General features: G+C 40.1%; 1 protein-coding gene across 3 annotated transcripts in view; it reads right to left on the reverse strand.

Annotated features, from left to right (window-relative positions):
• The window catches only part of MGAT5 (alpha-1,6-mannosylglycoprotein 6-beta-N-acetylglucosaminyltransferase), a 144175-nt gene extending 120183 nt beyond the window's left edge, over positions 1–23992 (reverse strand). Inside the window, exon 1 of one of the 3 annotated variants that reach the window (XM_067473042.1) lies at positions 23663–23992. The gene's annotated coding sequence lies outside the window, so the exon portion shown is untranslated. Of the gene's footprint in view, positions 1–22106; positions 22221–22991; positions 23095–23662 lie in introns of those variants that run through there. The other 2 variants (XM_067473043.1, XM_067473045.1) reach the window with 2 other exon arrangements.
• Between the last annotated feature and the right edge of the window lie 2210 nt (positions 23993–26202).

Here is a 26202-nt window from a genome sequence, read left to right on the forward strand (position 1 = left end):
TAAGCTTTTTCTCCCCACTTCACAGAAATAAGCTTATTAACACTTCCAAAAATTTAGACACCCACTGCATTCTTAATATAGCTTCTAAACTTTGCCATGTTAATGTTAAAAATACACCACAATCTATTTAAAGTATAGAAATGCCTACATTAAAAAGTTCCAAGTTTTATAGCTCTTCCCACTGACATAAATGCCTACAAGCGAAATAATTTAACAGCTATGCAGCCGTGGGTTTAAAAAGAGGCAACCGATTAATTCTGGATCATCCAGCCACTGGCAGATCAAAGACTGTATATCTCAAGATCAAAGACAGAGTACCTGAATAACCATTACAATCAATAAATAAACAATCAAGATTCTCCCAAACATTCGTTGGAAGAGAGGTAACTTTCGATCAGTTACTAAAGTTAAATATTCTGCTTTCAAAGCCCCACCAAGCAGATACATTAACTGGTCACTATGTCAATAATAGTTTGTAGCTAACAGGTTTGTTGCAAGCTCTGCTACCATAATTTCCAGGCCTTTGCTCATGAAGAGCTCATATGTTTTGCCTTCCCGGATTTTATGTCATCTAACCCAAACTTTTTGAGTTTATTTGGAGAATACTAAAAAAAGGAACTGACTTCAACGTTAGGATTGCCACCAAGTAACTCTCATGAAACCAATTGAAATGTACAGTATTTTCGAATACACACTTGCAAGTTGAGTAGCAAATGGTACAAATGTTTCTACAAATGCTTCTAGCTAAAAACAATGTTTCTATAAAATGGAAATAGGCCATTCTTCTTAGGGAAGGCCATAGTAATGTAATGTAATGTAATGTAATGTAATGTAATGTAATGTAATGTAATGTAATGTTGTGTGTGTGTGTGTATTTAGCAGAATAGCATGAGGACCTGTTTTAAAAAGTAGAAAAGAAATCTAAAACCCTGCTGGGCATACCAGACGTAGTCTTTTTGATCACAACTTCTGTGTTTTCCCAGCTAGAGTTACTTACTGATGGCTGGCTTAGAACTATCTCCAAATTAAACAAAATGGAACAATTTACTAATACCTCCATACCAATTATTTTAAGTTTATACTAAACCAAGAAAAAAAAAACACATTACAGATATGTCAATGGAATAAGAAACTAAGGCAATATTTCATCTGGGACATAATCCAATATTAAATTAATGAGCTAAAGGGAATGTGTATTTTAATCACAGCAATATTCGCCCTTATAAATAGAATCATTGTCTCATCTTTCTCAAAGGCCCAACTGTTTTCATGACTGAAGACATCTGCTAAATGTATGCCAATATCTTGTATGTAAGAAGGTACTCTTGATACATCTGAAATAATTTAATGAATGCTGTCTTTCTCCTCTAATATTACACTGCTTTCAAACAACCTATTAAAATCACATATGCATTCAGGAAATTTCTCAAAACTGCAAGATTTAATTTAAAAAATACTCATGTGCTGCTTACACTACAATAAGTCACTTTCTTTAGGACCTCGCTGGTGATTAATTACTATGCAATTAAAAAATATAATATATAATCCAGTGACCACATTTTAGAGAGCACAAATTCCAGCCCAGATTTGCAATCATATTTAAGATGGCTTGTTATATTTTTCCTCCCCATTTTGTAAATAGCTACATAATTGTTTACCATCAACCAGCAAAAAGAAGATATTCATCTCAAGACAGTTCCTCTGGACACAAATACTTGTCCATGAAAACATCAGTAGTTAAAACAGATACACACACACACACACACACACTTAATGGGAAAGTGAGAAAGAGATTTTGGATTGCTTTGCATTTGGAGTTTGAATATCTTCATGAAGTCATGGAAAGAGAAGCAACCAAAGAAAGCCCTTGATGACAAACAGAATCTGTCCTTTGCTGGAGCTCTTTATCACAAGAAGGGATAACTTTGGCACACGTACTATATAATTTTAAAAAACACAAGCACCAAAAAGGGGATGGATTTATGCAGGCCAAGCTTCTGAGCAATGCTTTACTAACAATGGCACATCTACACTGCCATATAATGCTGTTTGAAACTGCATTTATATGATCAGGGTAGACTCATACAACACAGTTAAATTGCATTATATGAATCTACACTGAATGCATTATCAATGTGGTGGACCATTATCAATGTAGTGGGCTGAATAAGTTAAGCTGATACCAGCCTGTGAAGATCCACCATGTGTAAATCATGTGGTATTTGCTCCAGGTAATTCCAAACAGAGAAGAGTAGTAGAATAGGAGGCAGTGTTATCCTTGCTTTTCAGGTAGCAAATGACACAGCAGGAATGCTAGGCATTGTTCCCATTGAAGGCTCAGACTACTGCAGCACACAATTTCCCTTTTAATATTTGCTATGGACATTTGCAATAGACATATAATGTAACTTTTGTAGCTGAGGACAAGCTTCTGACCTTCACTTTAGTTTTTATACTGCAAAATAGAGGCTTTACACACCGAGAGATTACATCCTTGTACTGATTAGCACTTCTAAACACTGTGAGGAAGTCTGAAGACTATTTTGAGTAGTAATTACAGAGTGTGGCCAGAATCCAATCAATCCTATTAACTTTTGTGTTTTCTTTATTTTACATTTCTGATCTTAATTTAAGGACATTGAATACCTCAGCTGAACTTCCATTTATCTATCCACAGGACTGAGCAGTTTTTTTTTATAATAGAAAACACAGGAAAGGTTTGTTATTTTAAAATCCAGAACTGTACAATATACTCTGGTTCTGACCATTGAATATTGGCTTAGTTTGTAAATAATATTAAACCACAGCTTATCATTATGCAGACAAGTATAGAATCTGGCTCACCTTTTCTATTCTTATAGTTGCTAGCATCATTAATAGAGGTGTTTGTGGTACTTGTTTCTCCCGTTTCATTCATACTTTTGTTCCTTTTGTTTCAGGCCGGAGCACAAAATAGGAACACTTTTCCCCGCAAATGAAAATTAGCTCAAAACGAAAGGAAGTGGGAGTGGGTACCATTTCCTTGCCTGCTTTTCATGAGAACAGTTTAATTTTTTTTATTAATCCCCCAGCAAACAAAAAGTAAACCCTCATTTATTCTCCTCTTCCAGGAGGTTATCACTCTTCCTTATCTGGAAGTGGGAAGCCTCCTTAAAATGCCTTGGAGGGTGCATGACTCCTCCTCAGCTCTTGGAACTGCCACCTTGGGTCATTCATTGCTGCTGCTGCCTCTGGCTTTCATGCAAGGGAGGTGCCTCCTTCAGCCCCCTACCTCTTCCTCCTTCATGCCTCTTACTCTAGATTAAGCCAGGCAGCAGCAGCAATGACCCAAGGCATTGGTGGCAGCTCCAAGAACCAAGGAGGAGGGATGAGGAGAAGGTAAGAGGTGCAAAGGAAGAAGAGGAGAGGGGCTAGGGGCGCCGTCCTTGCACGAGAGACAGAGGAGGAGGAGGGCAGCCAGCGCAGCAGCAACAGCAGCAAGCAAGGACCCAAGGAGGCAGCTTCAAGACAAACCATGCAACTGCCAAAAATGATGGGAAGGGGAGGGGGACTCCCTCCCCTTCCCATCTATCCCATTGCTGCTGGTTAAAGAAGAAGTGAGTGGGGCTGGGCAGTGGACTGTGTGTGTGGTGTGTGTGGAGCATCATTTGGCAGGAAGAAATGGTGCCCTCTCTGCCCTGCCTCTGACCTGTTGCTGCTCCTGGAGAAGTTAGAGCATGGGGCCAGATGGAGTGGGGGAGGGGGAATTTTTAAAAGGAGATTTTATTTATAGAAAGGAAAAAAATCCCTAAAAATCAGGAGATGACCCAAACATTATAAAATTTGGTGTGCTGAGTGGTAGATGTGCCCCCCATGTGTGGTGATTTTCACCCTTCTAGCCCTAAATCTGAGAAAAAGGGGACCCTGGCCAATGGTCCAAAAAATTTGTTCTTTCAGACCTGGGACAAAAAAGCTTATTTGGAAAGGTGCCTGTTTTTAGGAGGGGTGCTTGAAAATGAAAACAGGGTCTTATGAATGAAACAAACAGAAATGGATAGTGATTCTATACAAATGCAGAAGACTAATGATTACAAAGGTTTCAGAAGTTCTCACTTTTAGTTTTGATTATGACGCTGCACAAATTGTAGTTAATTACAGAGTTTGGTCTGAAATTAGACATAAGTCAGGTTCAAACTAGAATTTATGAGTTTCTTGTAACAAACCATAGCTAAGAATAGCCACAGCATATGGTTCAGACAACACACTAAAATAGAAAACACACTAAAATAGAAACAGACATTTCCAGGTTTTTTATGGCCATCACAGAGCAAAAAGGGGAAGAGAAACATGCAATTTTAGCATTACATTCAAACATAGTCCATGTTAGATGATATAACTCTACATTTCAAGCACTGGTACACACAGCTAGACATCTTGTTTCAACAATGTCGCAATCATTTAAAATGAACAAAACCATTTGTGCTACAATAAATATGGTATCTCAACAAAAATACTCTATAATATGCTGGCTGATTCAAAAAGTACAGGTTGAAAATGCATACTTTTTACATCTTTTGAACATCGCATACAGCATCACGTTTTATGGCTCTCCTTAATATCAGATATCTAGCTTATTCCATTCTAATTACAATTCTGACTTTTCTAGAAGCCAACTTACTCTCCATTATTTTTAACAAATCCCTCTTGCTTGCCCATAATACAGAACCATTAAACTTTTAACTACTTACCCAATGACACATGCTTGGGATCTGACCATAACTGGCTTTATAATTCAGGATTTATGATTCTCAGGAAGTAATAATAAAATATGTGCTATCACGACTTCGACATCACTTCTCCCTTCCCAATGGGAGCTCATCATCTCACTGAAAATTTTAGATAAATGTTCTAAGACGTAGAAAAAATGCAAGCCATTACTTTGTCAAGTAATAAAACTCTTCATGCCAAGCTATGTTGCTGGGAGGCAAAATAAAATATATCTCATACATGACTTGGAAAATTTTGCTTGCTTTAGAAAGAAATGCACGTTAAATTATACAAACCTCTTAATTTTAGTATCAAATTCTATTTGTCCTTAAGCACAAAACACAGCCCACTTTCATCAGAACCACACCACACTTTTCGAAATAAGATTAATATTTAGGGAAACTGTCTGAAATGAAAATCATCGTCATCAACAACCAAGCACCACAAATATGTATGTTAAGCATGCTCCTTGCTGTGATCTTTTTGAAGTGCACTTGGCAGCTGTATAATGAAATGTGAGATTCAGTTTGTGCCCAATACTATCAAAGTTTAGCTTCTCAGAAAAACACTAGGCTACAACAGACAGTTGTTCAAGACAATAAATGGATCGTATGAGCAAGTGCCTCTCAGCAAGAGAGATAATTATAAAACTCAGCGGAATTCAGTCTTGAACAAAAATACCTCCCGCTCCTACTGCTCCAGAAAAGAAAGGAAGAATCCAAAATCCACACTGAAATCCACAACTGATCAAATATGCTGTTCACTTGCCAGCATGTGTTTTCTTTGTAGTTCCTGCTGCTACTGTTTCCACACCAAGACAGTTTTCAACTGCACAGGAATGTGCTTCCAAGGTCTTAACCACACAAGACTGGGTCAATTGCATATTAAAATTAACATCTGCTACAAAGTAGCATGTGGAAGAGGCAATTTGCTAACCAGAAGCAACAGTTAGTAGGACAACTATTTGGTCTTTCCCTCATAGCCAGCAGAAATCCCACTCCATATCCACATGATGCTCTGAACCTCATGTATTTAACATGATGAGTTCTCTAGATCTCTAGATCAAGAATGCCATTAAACTTCTTTTTCTAGATAATTGAATCTCTGCGAGATGACTTCCTCTGAAGCTCAAATTTCAAAGGCTCCATCATGCAACTGACAAAAAATTAGTCACTAGCCTCAACAGCAGGAAGCTTTAGTATCAGGAAGTTGGAGATGATAATATGTTTTCCCATCTATGGCAAAATTAATGAAGTGAGGCATAACTGAATTAGAGAACATACTTTAACAACCTAATGGAATGATAAGTAGCACTGGTCAATACATCTGAGACTATCATTAGTGATGAGATGCCCAAAGGATGGATGTTTTAGAAAAGAAGAAAAAAAAACTCTTGGCAGATAGCAACATTTTTGGGGAGGATAAGATAAGATGAATTTAACAAGCCACTAGAGATGTTGCTAACTTAAAAGTGTTAGCTTCTTTCACAAAAAAATAACTGTTATATACATTTACAAAGGTGAGCCCTGCACAAATCGTTGGAGACCAGGAAAAACATGAAGTACAAAAAGACTGGTTCAGACGTACTTGTCATGATCTATAAGATGACTTTAGGTGAAGGTCAAAACATTGTTTAGCCAGATGATAACCTGCCATATCAGGTATCCGTTTATTGACACAAGGCAAAACAAACATAATGAAAATCCTTTTCTGACTCTTAGAATCATAGAGTTGGAAGAGCCATGCAGCACAACCCCATGCCAAGAAGCAGGAAAATCACATTCAAAGTACCTCCAACAGATGGTCATCCAGCCACTGTTAAAAAGCCTCCAAAGGAGCCTCCATTACACTCCAGGACAGAGAGTTCCACTGCTGAACAGCTCTCACAGTCCAGCATGAATTATACTTTTCTTCTAAGCTTAGAGATGCCAATATATATTGAGGACATCCAGTTGGGGAAAATGTTATGACAGTGGATTATGACTGATTTTATGCTGTACTTTAGAAGCTCTCTGATAACTTCTAAAAAACTCCAACATCATACAATTCCCTGCCATCCTTTTGAGATCCAACCTTATGAAGGAGGAAGAAGACTTTTCATTTCCACAAATTGGAACGAAGTCACTAAATACTAATTTATTACCCATAATACACTATGGATTTTAGGTTGATTGTAACATCAGCTATTTTAATAATGTTATTAATAGTTTGAACAATAGTTAACATTTCACATTGCTTTAATTTGTTAATTGGGATAATCTGTAGGTTAACCCCTGTGCCGGCAGGACTGAAGACCGACAGGTCGCAGGTTCAAATCCGGGAAGAGGTGGATGAGCTCCCTCTGTCAACTCCAACTCCTCATGCGGGGACATGAGAGAAGCCTCCCACAAGGATGATAAAAACATCAAATCATCCGGGCGTCCCCTGGGCAACATCCTTGCAGACGGCCAATTCTCTCACACCAGAAGTGACGTGCAGTTTCTCAAGTCGCTCCTGACACGACAAAAATAATAATAATCTGTAGGTACTTGTGGATGGTTTTGAGGTTGATTTGAGGCAATTTTAAATACATTTTAACTATTTTTTAATTTTTTAAAAATAAACCTATACTCACACATTGGTAGCAAAGACATTATAGAATCAGATTTTAGAAAAACCACTATTGTTACAGCTTCATACTTCATCATACTAGAGGAAAAATCCACTTAAAATCCAGTTTCTGTCTCCTTCAGAATTCTGGGGTTTGTAGTTTAGTGAGGCTGTGAAAGGCTCTGACCTAAACTACAAACCCCAGAATTCTGCAGGGGGCAAAAATTGGATTTTAAGTCGATTTTTTTCTCTAGTGTGAGGCCGGCTGCAAGTCCATAAGCATTACTGAAATGATGTACCTAAAATAACCTGTAAGCTAAAATGGGGTAAAGATTAAATGAACACAGAAGACACACAAGCAAGGGATTTTTATGACATTTGAGGCATTTTCCTGCTGAAGGGTTTTCAAACAGCTTATACACCAAAGCATTAGAAATATATAATTAAAAACAATCACAAAGAACACACAACTTGAAGCCAACCAATACTAAAAGGAAAGTGTGGACAACAACAAAGTTTGTAGTCTCGATACACTTACTTAATAGTAATTCAATTCTGTACATTTGCTGAAAGAGTTAATTAATTAATTAATTAATTAACAGCATTTTTATCCCGCCTTTCTTAGCCCAGAGGTGACTCAAGGTGGCATACAGACTGGCAACAATCGATGCCACAACATACATACATACATCAATTAAAAACATTTAATATTACATAATAAAAATCCATATAAAGCCATTAAAACTAAATACAACCAGTTTTTAATGGCTGCCCTATATAAACATGACAGGATGAGGCAATTGGGACCTTTGATTAATTTGATATTTGCATCAATTCTTCTACTGATGACCAACCATGAAATAATGAGACCAGACATGGATAATTGGGTTATCGTAGCGTTTTCTTAGCAACATTTGTTCAGAGGAGATTTGTCTTTGCCATCCTCTGAGGCTGAGCGTGACTTCCCAAGGTCACCCAGTTGTCAAAGAGGGATACAAACCCTAGTCTCCAGAATTGTATTCAAAACACTGCATCATGTTGGCTCTCTCTCTCCAACTCTACAAGTTGTAAATGGAAAATGCAACCTTTTTAGCCTATAGAACAGGACTTTTCTGTTGCCAGAAGGAAGTAAAGATTTCTGCTAATCTATTCTTAATGATACAAACGCTTTCATCAATTTTACAAAGTTTATTCCTGGCTTCCTCCTTGCTTGTTAGTTATTACCTAAGGCAACCCTGTGAGAACCAGATCCCCCGCAAGCTTCTTATCTGCAGTTTTCCTTTACCATTGTATACTCTCATCCTCATACAATCTTTGTGAACAGGTGGCGTGGGGAATCCTATGCACATAAATAGCTCTGCATCCATACATCATATAAGTATTGCTTTTGTTCATGACAACTGAGCATATGGACAGAAAAGTAATAATCTGATCCCACTTTATCAACTGAGAAAGAGGCACACTAGAAAAATGGCAGCACAACTAGCCAGACAATAGTGACCCACTACAAACCCACAACAGCTCCCAGTGCCAGAAAAAGAGATGTTGAAGCGACTCTCCAGTTTCAAAGTCCCCTTTGGGGGGGGGGGGGGGAGAGTGGGGTAATGATGATGATGATGATGTATTTTGAAGTATTATTTCAAATGTTAAAGACATTTAGACACCCTGTAACTCTGTTGCTGTAACTCTGCTGGTCTTGTGGACATGGAATGTGCTTGCAAGCCCCCTTCTTTTCATTGTGATCCAGATATAGGAATGAAATCAGCAATTCATGTTACTTTACTGTAAAGGATCTGGCAACCTTATCACATTCTCAGGGTTCCATGAAATTAGCAGGCATCTGAAGAAATATCCGCTATACATCTTGGATGGTGTTATTGTGATCTCTTAAACCCACATTTGAAAAACACTGCTTAAGGATCAGAAAGCTTAACACAGACAAGAAACAACTTTTAAAACTTTAAAACTTTCTGAAAACAATGTTTGATACCAAAAATTGGTGTGTGCTCATTACAGTACTATCTGCAAGGTCACAATGGAACTACTACTTCATAATCTACTCCTCTATGGGTGGGGAACTTTTGAACTAAAATTCCCACCCAGCATAGCTGGTGGGAAAAGCATGTGGGAATCACAGTTCAGTTAATCTACTCATCTGGTGACTTTAGAGTATTTAGGCTTTTATGTTTCATTTATGTACTGTATATACTGATGTATTTTGCTTTCTCATCTCTACTGTGATACTTCATCTGCATGTTTTAGTTCTGTGCCATAACACATTTAGTGGTTATATTTAGTTTTTTCAGCATTTATTTTTATATGTTGAAAAGCTGTTCATCAGGCTTTCAAGCTGAAGCAAAGCTCTCCTGACTGGGTGGTATCCCGAAAACCTTGTTTTGAATGGCCTCTAAGTAAATGTAAAGAAGATGATGGAATTAAGCTTTAATGTCCCCTCCTCTTTCTCACTTCATCCCAGAGAAACCCCCTAATTCAGGCAATGCTTTTCAGTGACACACGTAGAAAATAGAGAAACAAAACTTTCTTTCTAAGAATGTTAATTTATCTTAGGACTCAAGCTCTTCTAAAGTAGTGAAGAGTCTATTATCTTTGTCAGCAATCTTCTCCATAAAAACCGTTAACTATTTCAGCCACACTAAAAAACAGCACTATTATAATAATAAATTATAAAAACAGCACTATTATTATAATAAATTATAAAAACAGCACTATTATTATAATAAATTATAAAAGTACAGCAAGCATGACTCTCCAGATGTTGACCTATATTGTTCAACATAACTAATACTGAGGAATGCTGGGAGTTGCAGTCCACCAGGTTTCCCATCCTGGACTTACACCATGTGTAGTACTATGCTTTCCAATAGGTTAATGCTGACTATCTTAGCTAGTGAGAGGCCACCTTCTTTCCAACTGGTTTCGGCCGACAACACAGACATGGTGCAATTCTCAACACTGCTTGTTCACACCTTTCATAATACTGATAAAGTGATTGTAAAAATGTTCTCACAAGAATAAGATACAGGTTGACCTCTGACGTCGTTTGCAAATCAGCCATTCTTGGAATCATAAAGCAGTCTTCTGCAAATGACTCATGTCATTTGGAATTCTAGTTGGAATTCTAGTGAACTGAACACCACATATTTTTTAGCTGTCCACAGACTTAACCCAATTCATGCTACCTGTGGGAACACACTCACACACATCCCTACTTCTGGGACATGTGAATAATCAAAATAAAGATACAAGCTGAACATCCCTTATTCTTGCAACTCAGAGTAAGCTTCACCTTGCTTCCAAACACCACCACACAAGAGCTGTAGTTTATAGTTTATTGAGGAAACAATCCAAGTCAAAATAAAGAATAAGCATCACAAAGCTCCAAAGATAAAATGCAGAATATAGTTCCAAAGATCTTCAGGTAAAAACAAGAGGCACAATCCTATAGGCAAAGTTCAAAATAGAGTCCCAAGTACAAGCAAAGACAATTGCCCCAAGAATCACAATGCAAGAAATCCCAAGCGTGCTGCTTTCCAGCTGGGGTATTCCAGGAAGCTTTCAGGCTAATAAGCTACGTTGAACTGACGCTTTCCCTTAGTTTGCAAGAAACCTAAATACCTTTCTAACATCAAAACATTATGCTCTCACCAACATGAAAGCATTGCAATGACCTTGGCTCGAGCTGGGTTCTCGTCTGCCGGTCAGGCAAGAACTCCGTCTGACCTGCAAATCAAGACGAGCCTGCCGGGTCAGGTCACTATTAAGGCTCTCTGCACTTTTAGTATCAGCGTGGGAAGGAGGCAAAAGCTTCCCCACCTGTTCATTATCTCCTTCTTTTCTCCTGAGAACTGCTGTGTTTACTCTGTTGCACTGTCTGTGGGAGCCTCAGAAAAAGACCTAGAAGCAGGCCCAGAGATCTGAGGCACAGAAAAAGAGCCAGAAATCTGAATCCCATCATCCTCATCATCAGGGAACATCTCAGCCACAACACTTATCCAGAAATCCAAAATCTGAAACATTCCAAAATGAGAAATTGCCCACATTGATAATTCAATGTACACAAATTTGGTTTTATGCACACAATTAAATATATTGTGCATATAAGTACCTTCAGGCTAAGTGTATAAGATGTGTATAACACATAAATGTATTTCATGATTAGAAATATCTCCACGATATTTCAACACATACCGACATGCAAATACAGGTGTTCCACATTCCAAAACATTTCAAGTCTGAAGCAGTTCAAATAAATTATATTTAACCTGTACTGACATAAACTATTTAGAGTGCTAAGTGCAACCACAGCATCAACAAGAAAACCCTGCACAGTACATTTCCTCATTTCCATTAATAGGAAAAGTCAGTAAGGTTGCTACGAATCACTTCCAAATAGTAACTATAAAACCTCTTTTAAAAGTTTGCCTATTGCTAATTTAAAAACTGGGTAGCCACTTATGTCAGGTTGTCTTTGTTTCTATAAACAAAAAGTGCCCATTTTACCAGATATATTTTAAATATTTCCTCTATTCATAATGTACTTTGGATGTTCATATGACAAGGAATAGGGTGTGTTTGTGTTCAGTTACTGCACTATAAAAGTCTCCACACTATTATGTAGCTAGTTTCATTATTATTTCCCAGATTTTTCTGGAAGGGTGGAGGAATCAATAGAAGTAATATACCTTTTGTACAAGGTTAAATAAAGAAAAAGAAATCATGACTCAGAATACAGTAAACTAAAAAAAATAAGCTAGTCAATGAATCAAGGAGAAGAGACGTGGAATGGACCTAGAGTCTCACATAATAAAAGTCCACATAAACCAAATCACATTTTCCCATGAGAGTAAAATAATAGACATGGAGCATTAGAACAACGCAGTTGATTCAAAAATTACAACCATAATATTTTACCTACAAAACAGGTCTGTTGGTTTAAAAAAGTGTAAACTAACCAAAAGGACACAAACAGCTTTTGAGATCTTCTTATCTCTCAACCAAGAAAAAAAAACTGAAATTGATTCAGCTTGGTTGTTCTTAAAGTCTTAGAACATGAGGTGGATGTGGATTCCTCACGATGGGAAGAGCCACACTATTAAAAAACAAGCAACCAAAAATGCTTAGCAGAAGTTTCCTTACAAAATAAATTGATAAGTTAGTAGAAAGACAGTGTAAAAAAGATAGTGTATATACTTGAGTATAAGCACCCCAAATATAAGCCAAGGCAACTAATTTTACCACAAAAAACTGGGAAAACTTATTGACTCGAGTATAAACTGAAAATGGGAAATACAGCAGCTACTGGTAAATTTCAAAATTAATAGATACCAATAAAATCACATTAATTGAGGCATCAGTAGGTCAAATGTTTTTGAATATTTACATAAAACTGTAATTTAAGATAAGACTGTCCATCTCTGATTAAATCATTATTCTAACCTACTTCAATGTAAATGAATAATCACCATCATTTATTTTAACTATACATTTGAGGGCAATGCTGTGTGTATATGAATAAGCTGCCCTGAGTCCCCCTTTGGGGGTTGAGAAGGGTGGGGTACAAATGTTTGAAGTAGATAAAATAAATAAATGAGAAAAAGTGGGGAAGACTGGCACCGAGAGAGGAGAGGAAGGCGCACGCTGCACCAAAAGAGGAAAGGAAAGTGTGCACTGCATGAGAGAGGAGGAGAGGAAGGAGCGTTGGATAGCTGTGTGAAGAGGTGAGGGTCCTGGCAGGTTGCACCAAAAGAGGAAAGGAAGGTGTGCACTGCATGAGAGAGGAGGAGAGGAAGGAGCGTTGGATAGCTGTGTGAAGAGGTGAGGGTCCTGGCAGGCTGCACCAAAAGAGGAAAGGAAGGTGTGCACTGCATGAGAGAGGAGGAGAGGAAGGAGCGTTGGATTGCTGTGTGAAGAGGTGAGGGTCCTGGCAGGAAGGCGTGGAGCTGAAAGAAGCCCTTCTTTCAGCCCCACACCTTCCCACGAGGACCCTCACTTGACTATTAGCTGAGGGGAGCTTTTTCAGCCTTAAAAAGGGGCTGAAAAACTAGGCTTATACTCGAGTATATACAGTAGCTTCTCTTCACTGATCCACTAGCCAAACAGTAAACCCACATTACCAATGCACAATCAGATATGTTTTGATTATGTATTTTGGCAGTGTTGTAAACTGCCTTGAGCCATGAGGAGAGGTGGGTAAGAAATAAAAGTATCATCATCATCAGAGGACCTTATGCGAGACAGTGTCATGTATATACTTGAAAATTGAGTTAACTATGGGAAATGTGAATAGTGCATGGGCACATTTCACCAGTACTGATAGTATAAAAAAAATTCTATCACATAGACATTGGTTATAATTCTCAATTTTAAGTACAGTATTTGACTTTTTCTTGTACCTGTGGCTTAGTCTCAAAAAAAAATAGACTGAGTAATAAAAAAAATTGTTTAAAACCCCCATGAAAACATTATACATGAAGTAGAAGACTCTAGAATTGCAAGTTCCCATGCCAATCTTCAAACTGTTTTCAGCTCTCAGAGAAACACTGAGGAGATTGAGCAATGTTTCACTCCTTTCTTCATTTCCACTTTGCTTTGGCTGCAACCCAAATATATTTGTTATCACTCTGATTTATTAGCTGTTACTCCTACTAGTATTAGCAACCACATAGGTCAAATACAGAATGCCATTTTCAGAATATCCACACACTATTACTTATTGATTTCATCTAATTGCATTTGATTTACATCCCACCTTTCTCCTAAAATGCAGCTCAAAGTAATTTACAATAGAAGTTGAAATAAATGACTACAACATGTGGTATAAAGGTTTAAAAATCATTAATCAGTGTCAGTAAAATGCTTCTTTTAAAATACTAATTTAAAACAATTAAAACACATCAGGAACCTATTACATACACCTACAACACAGTAGCAGTTCTGAATTTCCTCCCTGACTACATCTAAAACTTAATATACGAAATAAAATGAATCTCAACTGCGTCAATTATTTCACTGATATCTCAGTCTTATTCTGTGTAGGAATGGTGTAAATCTAGAAGAAAATTTAGCACTCACATTTGCTTGTGCTACTCATATCACTGAAGTTATATAGTAATGAAATAATATGATTGCAATCATGTAAATCAGTCCCATAATACAGTAAGTATTTTCTACTGGAATAGCAAAACTTCATAGTTGCAACATCAGTCAGTTAAGGAATCACATTTCTTCTACACTAAAATGTTTCTGCCACAGCAAAAGCCTTAAATAAAGTGTCCACAAATGTATTGGTCAAAGTAGGGCATGAGCTAAGAGTGCAGTAATAATTACCACTATTATAGTTTAGAATTTAACATTAATTACATTGATGCTCCCAGCACTCTTGCATATTGTATGGCCTAGATTTACAGCTTTAGGTTAGTTAGTTTGGTTTGGGGAAAACCTTTTATCACAGTGGTGGGCCCCCATCATTTCTTATGCTGGTCATGACTGATGAGAGGTGCAGTCCAACATCTGGAGGACTACAATTTGTTTTAGTGCTCTTAAAACCTAAGATAGAGGGACATGGCATTACTCTGTCCATCTAATTTGTGATTAATAGGCCAGATGCATCTGAAGTCACAGCTATGATTGGCCCCACATGGATTTGCAATGCTTCTGGCCATAGAGACAAGAACTAAGAGTGACATACCCAGAACGTGTCTTTCTCCTTCATTCTGAACTTTTAAAAGATGAAAGGAAGACCTTCACTGTCATTGAGCTTTGATCAAAAGTTCATTTTTTTCCAGTGGGCTTTTAATTGGCTTTGTAGTATGACACTTCTTTTAGTCTTTTTCTTCTTGTAATAGGTTTTCAGGTGCAACTTTTTAATGCTGCATTGAGAACTTGGGAGAGGTAAACTAAAAAATTGTAAATACTGTACATCAAATAAGAGAAAAAACACAATCACTTATCTTAAAAGCAACTGCACATGGGTTGTTAACAACACTGTATGTGCGACAAGACCAGTTATTTCGTTTAAACATTAAGGATGTAGAAAACTGATTCTGCCCTCCCCCCCCCCCCAATATACAACTCTCTAAAGTAGAGTGTGTTACCTCGCCAAATGTGACTCAGTCTTTTAAACTGGGCCTGTAATTCAAGTACTGAGTATTGGCATCCTGCTAGAGTGATAACACCCATGTCATCCTCGTTATGTTTCAGTCTCTGCCTAATGAATCTTTACTCTTTTCTATAATTGAATACAATCCTGGCAAGGCAGACATTTTGAAAATAGAAAAACAATTGTACAGCTAAAGCAAACATGAAACACTCAAATTATTTACATTGCTGGAAAATGCAAGAAGATGAAAATATGCACAGTACTAAGAACTGCAGCTCTCTGGTTCTGAAAATATGGTACCAGCACTTAACATTTTGTAGAAGATTCATATAGCGTAATTGCACTCTGCAATCTGAGCAACTTTTCCAAAATTGAGCTATAATAGAATGTACCTACTGTGCAAATGCCACCATGAAACATTTGAGGCAGAGTCATTACAGCAAGTCTAGACTGTGGTACCACAGAAAAGACAACTGAAACACACAGAGAAAAGATGTATCTGAATGTTGGTTATATTTACAGGGCTCTAGACAGGCTCATGGACATTTGAATTACAAGTTGACCATCCCTTATAAGGAGTACCAAACTCTGAAGAAATCCATAATCTATAATTGTCCACATAGATATCAGAGATAGACTCCTTTGCTTTCTGATGGGTCAATATACACAAGCTTTGCTTCATGCAAAAATAATAAGAATGTTGTGTAAAATAACCTTCAGGTTATGTGCATAAAGCGCATAAATGAATTTTTTACTTATACTTGGGTCCCATCTCCTAGATATCTCATTATGATTATACAAATATTCCAAATCTCTCGCCCCACAAATTCAAAACCTTTCTGGTCCCAAGAACTTAGGATAAGGAAGAAAGTGCTGTATGTGACGTAGATTAACTGGAGTGCACAAGAGAGCATTTGCCAAGTGTGACCATGGCCTTAGTCACATCACGTTTCAATTACAGTAGACTTCTATAGATTTTCTGCTCATCTCAAGATTTCAGTCTCTAGCAAGAAACTTTAACAATCAGAATATAAACTTTCTCCCTTATGTCACTCCCCCAAGTTTCTAGGAAAAAATGCTGTGACATTTCCAAAGATGTAGCCATGCAAGCTGGGTTACTTACTTTACACATTTACACAGAAAGAAAGAAAAACCCCTGTGGCACTAAAATGTGAAATGTATTTATGATACCGATATGAGATAAGCATGGATTCCAATACAGTTATTGCAGCAGCAAACTACAAACTATAGGAATACTGTCATGTAGGTCAGAGGGAGATTAGACTTTTCTACAATATAATGAGCCAAAAAAATGTTGTTGGGTTGCATTGTGTGGTATGGCGTGGCATGGCATAAGTGTCATTAATTTGTGGAAGGGAGTGCTATCAATACACATACCTTCCTCTCCAACTGTAACCACCACCCCCCACCACCCCGTCAAGTGGGAGTGAGCTAGAAACAGCTGTGGATTTCTTGGTCTGAATATTCAAGTAACTACACAAAATCCCACATCATTTACTGAGGTTAGTGTACTTTCAATCATATAAAAAATTAAAATCAGGCAAACATGCAATTAATTTCCATTTAAAACATAACTTCCTTGTCCTGGCATTGATTTCTTTGTATGTTAAGAAATTTGTCCTACCACTAAGTTATGGCCCTTCTTCCAGAAGACACTGAAAACAAACAGGGCTTTACTATCACATCCATATCTTCTGTGGCAGAACTGATAAGTAATGTGGCTGACCCACAGTAGAAACTAAATTCTGATTACATTGAAACCATTCTGTTCTAGCAGCCCAGTTCTTATAATTGCACATTATGTGACAGTTCACATAGAGACAAAGAAGGAAACATATACATTCATAGACTTTGGTTGCACGCAAGAATTACATTCATACCTTTAGTTTGTGTGCTACAGAAACCTCACCATTATGAGTGTCTGAACACATTTTCAAAAATTCATTCGTGTGTACTATATAATCATGCAGCATTCGCACAAAAGTTTGAATGAATACACAACATTAGTTCACAAGCCAAGTACATTAGATAAGCAGAGACAATTACCGATGAGCCTAAGTAACAAGATGCAGGATGTCAATACATTATTCTCTTAAGCAACAAAGAAGTGGGCAGACCCAACTTGTTGTTTTTGCAAAGAACAGACTAAATACATTGTACAGGTAGAATGCAGTTAACAAAGCAGACGCGTCCTTTCTGTACTTCCTGAACAGAAAATCTGGTACCAGAGGCACAAATAACATGGAAAGAACAGGGATAGGTTCCCGTCCCACACACACACCAGAATAGTTCAACATTTTTCTCAGAAATTATTTAATTCAACACTAAGAACATGCATGTTTGAAATGGAACAACATAATCAGGTACGCCTTGCATAAGTGGAAAATAACATTTTTAATGTTCTAAGACTACTATCCAGGATGATATTATCTTTTATCAGCCTCGACTCTCTGTGATTTTCATTTTGGTGGCCAAACTCATAGATACAAGCCTTTTTAACCTGAAGGGGAAACAGACATATCTGCCCTCTTCGTTTATTACATTTCACACATGCTGGATAAGAAGTTCTGGAAGCAGATAATGTTTACCTTGCCTATTACAGGCAGGGACACAGCTACAGTAGGATCACCATCTTTCCCCAGTTCAATTTTTATTTCATTGTTTACTGCAGACATGCTGCTGCAACATAACATTTAATGTTTGGATTTAGCCAGCCCTCTTTCACCATCCCCTGCCAAAGTTGCTAAAAAAATTAAGCTGCTAGACAAAGGACAAGCAGGAAAAGGCAGGGGCTTGGCAAGCATGAAAAGACATTGCAGAAAGGATATTCTTTGTCAGTGACTGAAAAATGCTTGTATATTGCTATAATAAGAGTGAGTTACTGAATCAATTCCAGGGGGAGGTGGCTTATGCCCTTAGGTTATTTTTTGCAATGAAATATATTTAACATGTTAACTCACAACACATTTCCACCACAGAAAAACAAAAACCATAATTGTGGAAATAGCTTGGAGTTATTCGGTATTACACCACACTGTCCTCCAACTGTACCACTTCTGCAAACACAGCTCTTGGCCCACTCACCCCTAGTCAAGAGAACCCTGGGGAGATACATGCGCTCAAGCAATACTTTACTGTGTGTGGGATCAGTAGAAGTCAACATGCAACTTGAAAACACATCTAAAGTTATTTATAACTTTAGATTCTTACATACAAAATTCTATATCCATGTATGCACATTGTCAGTGTTTTATGATCCAGGCTGGAAAATACTCACAATTCCAGGGAGCCAGGATATACTGGACATAGTGTGAGATAATCTTGTACTTGTTATACCCAAAGAAATTCCCACTGAGTTCAATTAAACTTTCTCTGCATAAGTGAGTATTGGATTACAGCCTCAGGCAAGAGAAAGATTGTTTAATTTTTTTTACACATTTAGGTCACTACAGACATCTGGTATAATTCCATCCTTATTCTTGGGAACAAACAACTTACTGTGAAAGGCTGAGTACTCACACGGGAAGGAAAAAGACAGCGGGGAGATATGTGGGGTTCAGAGGCAGTGTACTTTTGAACTGGAGCATGAAAAAATAGTGCATTCACCTGTGACAGCCTGACATCAAAGAACTTTAGGACACTGCACACAGTCGGCCTTCTGTAACCATGGCTTCTGCATCCACAGACTCTACCATTCAGATCTTGAAAATATTCTCTCCCCCCAGAAAGACTTTCCAACAAGCAAACCATAAATGTGTCACTTTACATAACGTCTCCATTTTACTATGTTACTGTATACAATTGGATTTGAACACCCATGGACTTAGGTATCCATAGGGGGTCCTGAAACCAAATATTAGCAGATACCAAGGGTCCCATGTACATTTTCAAGTAGATTGTATTTTGAAAGGGTTGCTGACAATGATTCCTCAGGTAATGAACTCTATAAAGCATGGTTCTCAACCTGTGGGTCCCCAGGTGTTCTGGCCTACAACTCCCAGAAATCCCAGCCAGTTTACAACCCGAACCCCCAGTGGTGCAATGGATCAAACTCTTGTGCTGGCAGGACTGCTGACTGACAGATCGCAGTTTGAATTTGGGGAGAACAGGTTGAGCTCCCTCTGTCAGCTCCAGCTCCCCATGCGGGGACATGACAGAAGTCTCCAACAAGTATGGTAAAACATCAAAACATCTGGGCGTCCCCTGAACAATGTCCTTGCAGACTGCCAATTCTCTCACACCAGAAGCAACTTGCATTTTCTCAAGTTACTCCTGACATGAAAAAAAATCACCCAGCTGTTAGGATTTCTGGAAGTTGAAGGCCAAAACATCTGGGGACCCACAGATTGAGAACCATTGCTATAAAGTGGCTGGAAGGTAGCATCCCAAAATTTGAATCATAACTTCTTTTTTTAATCTTTAGAAGGTTTAATCTTAATTACACTTAATTTTCTTTAACACACACACACAAACACAAACAAACAAACACACAGTTAATCTAGGTTAGTAAGCAGAAAAGAGGAAGTGTTGAATTCAAGAGATGTAACAACGGACACAGAAAACTATACCAGGTGGCATTTTGCTTTACATGAGCAATCGTGACAGCTACTGACCTTGATGGGATATCTGAATAAACTAAGAAAATAAGCTACAGCATAAACTGCAATATGTCATACACTTCAGAGATTCACCACACCCAGCCCAAAATCCATAACCTTGACATTTCCTGATTTCCATCCATCCCACAACATTTCCTGATTTTCACCCATCCCACAAAATATTTTCAGAAAAGATACAGTTCTTGCATTCACAGGAATAAACGCTTGGCAATTCTTATGAAAACACAACTGTCCCTCATTATCTTTTGCTGTGAATACACTTATCCTCCCTGCATTGTTTACTGCCATCTCTTGCTGTGTTATATCTGAATTACATTGTGGAAGGGACCCATCTCTCTGCTTTTCCCCCAGTTCTGTATAAAATTATCATTTATATTGACTGTGGGAGGATACTACACTAGGCTTGGAATTTTTAATGCCAGTCTTTCACATTTTGTCCTTGCCAATATATATATTGCAAGAAGTGTGCTACGTCCTGGTCACCATAATCATGTTGCTAGCCACAAAAGTGGAAGGGGGAGAATAAACCTATGGCTCAACCATGACAACATTTCCAAAGCTGTTTTCAGTTCCCAGCATCATGGAAGAAGAGAGACAATCTCAACATTTGTTGCTCTTCCTCCATTTATCTTCACATTTTAAAGTATTTTCCTCTTTTGATCAAAACAACAATGACAATAAAACTTCACATAGACCTTAGTGGGCAACATGTTGCCCACCAAATGTTTTTAGCTAAGTCTCCCATCACCCCTAGTCAGTATTTTTAGTTATATATTCTATTTTTACCTATGTTGTACCGTGCTCAGGGAGAAGAGGGTAAGAAATAATAACAATACTCGTTGAAGTAGTAAAGGTATCTTAATAACCTTTTTTCCAGGAGAGAATAATAATTAATAAATAATAAACTTTATTTATACCCCGCCACCATCTCCCCAGTGGGGACTTGGAGCGCCTTACATGAGGCCAAGCCCGAACAACAAATTACAATAAAAATAAAACCAAAACACAACCAAAAATGCAAACAGTAAACAGCAACATCATAATAAAATAAAACATGTAGAAGCAGTGTGCATGTATTTTAAAAAAAATACTTTACTACTACATGGATGCAGTGCAAATGCCTTGATGAAAACAATGTAGTCCCTTACAAAAGGTAAAGGTTTCCCATGACATTAAGCCTAGCTGAATATAACATTAGGGGGTGGTGGTGGTGCCCATCTCCATTTCTAAGCTGAAGAGCCAGCAATATCTGTAGGCACCTTCAAGGTCATGTGGCTGCCATGACTGCATGGAGCGCAGTTACTTTCCTGCTGAAGTGGTACCTATTGATCTACTCACATTTGCAAGTTTTCGAACTGCTAGATTGGCAGAAGCTGGGCCTAACAGTGAGCGCTCAGCCCCCTCCCCGGATCTGAATCGCCAACCTTCCTGTGAGCAAGTTCAGCATCTCAGCAGTTTAACCCGCTGTGCCACCAGAGGGCTCAATCCAGTCCCTATCTAGGCTCTATTCCAGGGGAGGACAAAGAGCAAGCAACAGAAGCCACATCTACACTGACCATTTAATACAGTTGGAAGCTATCAAAATAACCTATGTCCTGTGGTTTGTGTAATCACCATGTGGGCCTCAAGCTGGTTCCAGGGTTTCCTATGTAATCATCTGCACAGCAAAAGCACTTTCTTTGGCCCCTTCTACACTGCCACATACAATTCAGATTATCTGCTTTAAACTGCATTGCATGGCAGTGTGGACTCATATAATCCACTTCAAAGAAGATAATGTGGATTATCTGCTTTGACCACTTGGATTATATATATAAACTGCAGAAGGGGCCTTGGAAACTGCACTAAATGGTCAGTGAAGATGTGAACTGAGTTTCCCTGTTTCACACAATGGATAGCACTCAGATGCTTGTCTGAAAATGCATTAGATGGTTAGTGAAGATGTGCCCTGAGCTTCCCTGTTTCACATACACAACTTTGCAATGGGTGGTATTGCAGTGCAGGGAGCCAACCTTTCCACACTTGGATGCCTTCCAATGTAGGGCAACCCCCTCCTCCTTAACCAGAAGTGTGGCCTTGGCAGCTGAGGACATAGTGCCCAAGCAAGAACACAATCTGCCTAGAAAGATAACTGCCTGGGAGGAGGAGGAGGCAGCACTAGCCTGAAGAGAGAGCAGAGAGAGGGAGAAGCCCAACAAGTGTGTCCCAGAGCCTCACAGGGAGAAGAAGCAGCAGCAGCAAAACAAAACCACCTCCAGAACCAAGGGAGGCTGGGCCTTCCCCTAAAAACGGGGCTGAGCAAAAGAACAACAACTACCCTGGCAGAAGGAGGGCCACGGAGGAGTGGGGAGGAAAGCAGAGAAAGCAGGAGTTTTCTTTCCTTCGGAGAAGAGATAAAAAGCCTCCTGGGAAAACAAAGGCTGGGGGAAAATCTGGAGGACTGAAGGACTGACTGAAAAGGGCTGTTAGGAGAGACGAAGGGAAAAGGAAAGGAAAGGAATGGCTCGGTGGAGGTGACCCTGCGCCGGACACGAAGGGCACCAAAAAACGAGAGAGAAAGAGAGAAACTTGACAGGCTCCTCGCCCCTCTTGGCTGTGTGGAGGAGGCAACCTCCCTCCCTTTTTGGGTCGGGGAGAAAATAGGAAAGATGGGGAGAAGCAGGTGCGCCAACCTGTTCGGGGTTTCTTCTGCCAGGTGCCAAGGGGAAAGCAAGCCATGGCAGACCCTCCGAGAAGGAGCCCTGGAAGACCAACCATCATCACCATCCAGGAAGACACCCTTCCAAACAACACCAAGCAGGGGGACCAAAAAAAAGGGGGGGGGGAGAAAGGGGGAAGAGCGGCAGGGCGAGCTTTAGTAGGACATATCAACCCCACTTGCCTAGTTTCCAACAGACCTCACAACCTCTGCCATAGATGCGGGAGAGAATGTTTCTGGAACATGGCCATAAAGCCCGGAAAACTCACAGCAAACCAGTAGTCCCTCTCTCTCTCTCTCTCTCGGTGTGCCTTTCCAGCGTGAGAAAGAAGAAGGAGAAGAAGCCCGGCTCGGTCCTCCTCCTCCTTCCCTCCTCCCCTCCCTCCCTCTCTCCTCAGACCACGTAAATGCGGGCGGGGGGGGGGGGGAGAGGGAGAGCTGCTTCTCATTCTGGCCAAATACACACACAGGGAGAGAGAGGGGGGGGGGGGGGAGAGATGCAGAGAGCCCTGAGGGGAAAGAAAGGGAAGGAGGAGCAGCAGGAGGAGAGTGAACTACCAGCGAAAAGGAAGAGAGAGAAGGGAGGGGGAGGGGGAGGGAGGGCGAAAGAGGAAGGTGTCCCTGCGCTTCTCCTCCCTCCTCCTCCTCTCTGCAGACCCTTGGGCCTTCCTCGCCCGCCGCCACCACGCGGGTCCCTTTCCCTGGGAGCGCGCGCTGTTGCCAGAAAAGAGAAGCAGAGGGGAGGGTGTGTGTTTGTGCGCGCGCGCTCGCTCGCCCAAGAGGGGCAGCCGAGAGAGAGGGAGAGCGCGCGCGCGACGGAGATAGAGAGAGCGCGAGCGAGCGCGCGGCGCCAATCCTTTCTCTTCCTACCCGCGGGTCCTCTTGCGTCGTCTCCGGCGAGCGGCCCCTTCCTCCTCCTCCTTGCCCATCCTTCGCAGACCCTGGCCGGGCCCGGGCTGCCCTCCTCTGCCGCCCGCTTTCCTGCCTCCTTCCCTCCCTCCCCGCACGGGCGGCGGGGAGGCCGGAATTGGAGTCGCCGGAGGAGGAGAAGCGAGGAGAGCTAAGCTTCCTTTCCAGCTCTTGCACGGCAAACAGGCAGGCAGGCAGGCAGGCAAGCAAGCACCTCCTCCGAAGGGAGCCCGGGCCGAGCAGGGAGCGTCTGCGGAGCCGCCCGCTCGGCCGGGAGCGTGAGCAGCAGCAGCGGCAGCAGCAGCCTCCTCTCCCGAGCCAGGGAGCGTCGCCAAAGTGCCCGCCTGCGCAGGGAGCGTGGAAACACTCGAAGGGGACGTCGCCAAAGTGCCACGCTGAGAAGGAGGCCGCTCCTGCTCCTGCTCTTGTTTGTCTGACCCACTGAGGCTGGGGAAAGGGGGCCAATTCGAAAGGCAAGGGGATTTCTAGGGACCCGTCCACACAGCCATATAACCCACAACATCAAGGCAGAAAACCCCACAATTTCTGCTTTGAGGTGAGAAGGCGGCAGCTGCTGCTCCTGCTCTTGTTTGTCCGCCCCGCCCCACTGAGGACCCTACCACATATAGCCCAAAATATCAAGGCAGAAATTCCCACAATTACTGCTTTGAACTAGTTATTTGAAGTCTACACTGTCATATATCTCAGGGCCCTTCCACACAGCCCTATGTCCCAGGACTTCAAGGCAGAAAATCCCACAATATCTGAGTGTGGACTCAGATAACCCAGTTCAAAGTAGATATTGTGGGATTTTCTGCCTTGATATTTTGGGATTTAGGACTGTGTGGAAGGGCCCATAGTCACTCTCAAGGAATCAGAAGTTATATTATTTATTATTATCTATATAAATCAAAATGTAATGTTCATTTGTGGGATTAACAGAACTTAAAAACCACTGGACAAATTGTCACCACATTTGGACACAATACACCTATCAGGTTTCACTCATAAAAACACTGAAAAACACAGCTGAAGAGGCTTTAAAAGCCAAAAAATAAAAAATACATTGCAACGCATGTGCAAAACCACACATAGACACAGACATACACAAAACACATATACACAGACTGGGCCACAGCAACGCATGGCAGGGGACAGCTAGTCTATTAAAAAATTACATTCATTTGTGAGATTAACATAACTCAAAAACCACTGGATGAATTGAAACCAAACCAAATTTGGACACAGCACACCTATCAGAACAACAAATGACCATCACTCATAAAAACACTGAAACACACAGCAGAAGAGACTTTAAAATAAACCAAAATCATAACAATGTGCAAAACCACACACACACATATACACGCAAACACACCTATATACACATATACATAAATATAACCACACACAAAACACATATGCACAGACCGGGCCACAGCAACACATGGCAGGGGACAGCTAGTTATATTTATTTATAATCTGCTTTATCTCCCCCACTATCTACCAATCCCCATGGGTGACAGTTAACTGAGGGTCCTTCCACACAGCGATATAACCCAGAATATCAAGGCAGATAATCCACAATATCTTCTTTGAACTGAATTATCTGCCATATAACCCAGTTCAATGTGGATTTTATACATTTGTGTGGAAGGGGCGTGTGAGTCTACTACCCCCATATTATATATATATAGTAAAGCAGGACAAAACACAAGTACTACTAAAATCTAAATGTTAAACTGTACAATTTGCAAAGACAGTAATTTTTCACAACATCACACCGCCAAGACACTAATTCAAACTAGCTTCCTCCACCCTCCCCCACCTAAAAAAAATCACAAAATAAAAGAAATTAAAATGTTAAAAGAGGTTTCCCACCTTAAAGACATAGGATGAGAATATTATTGCCATTCTGCTAACTTCTTGGCTTGATTCTGCTTTCCTATCGCAACTGTTTTACTTCATCAAGAAAAGAACATGTAAAAACACTTTACTTCATGCAAGTGTTTTTACATGTTCTTTTCTCTTTAGCAATGTCTCCTTGGATGTTGACTACTGACCGATTCTCAGTCCTTTCAGGATGCAATGGGCAACAGTGCCTAAGAGGGGCAGGAGAGATTTAAGTCTTTCCCCTCCTCTCCCTGTGTGTAAAACAATACTCCATGAGCAGGAAGTGGCTGCAGATCTCCGGTCTGGTAACTCAAGCCTTGGGTTCACTTTATCTTGGCAGATTTTTCCAATGCTAGCCACTTTTATAGGGAAAAGGTGCTTGCCTCCAGGCCCGTAGCCAGGATTTCGTTTCGGGGGGGGGGGGGGGGGGCTGAATTTTTTTCAGGGGGGGTTTCAGGGGGGCTGAGTTTCGGGGGGGGGGCTGAGTCTGAGTGAAAGAGGGTCTAGCCTAGCAAACCTTTTGTATCATTACCCCAATACCCCCATGCATATGGGATATATTGAGTATGGTGATCAGTTCATGATATGAATAAACATAACAGTTTAAA

The sequence above is a fragment of the Anolis sagrei genome, chromosome 1, assembly GCF_037176765.1.
Source record: "Anolis sagrei isolate rAnoSag1 chromosome 1, rAnoSag1.mat, whole genome shotgun sequence".
Lineage (NCBI taxonomy): Eukaryota > Metazoa > Chordata > Lepidosauria > Squamata > Dactyloidae > Anolis > Anolis sagrei.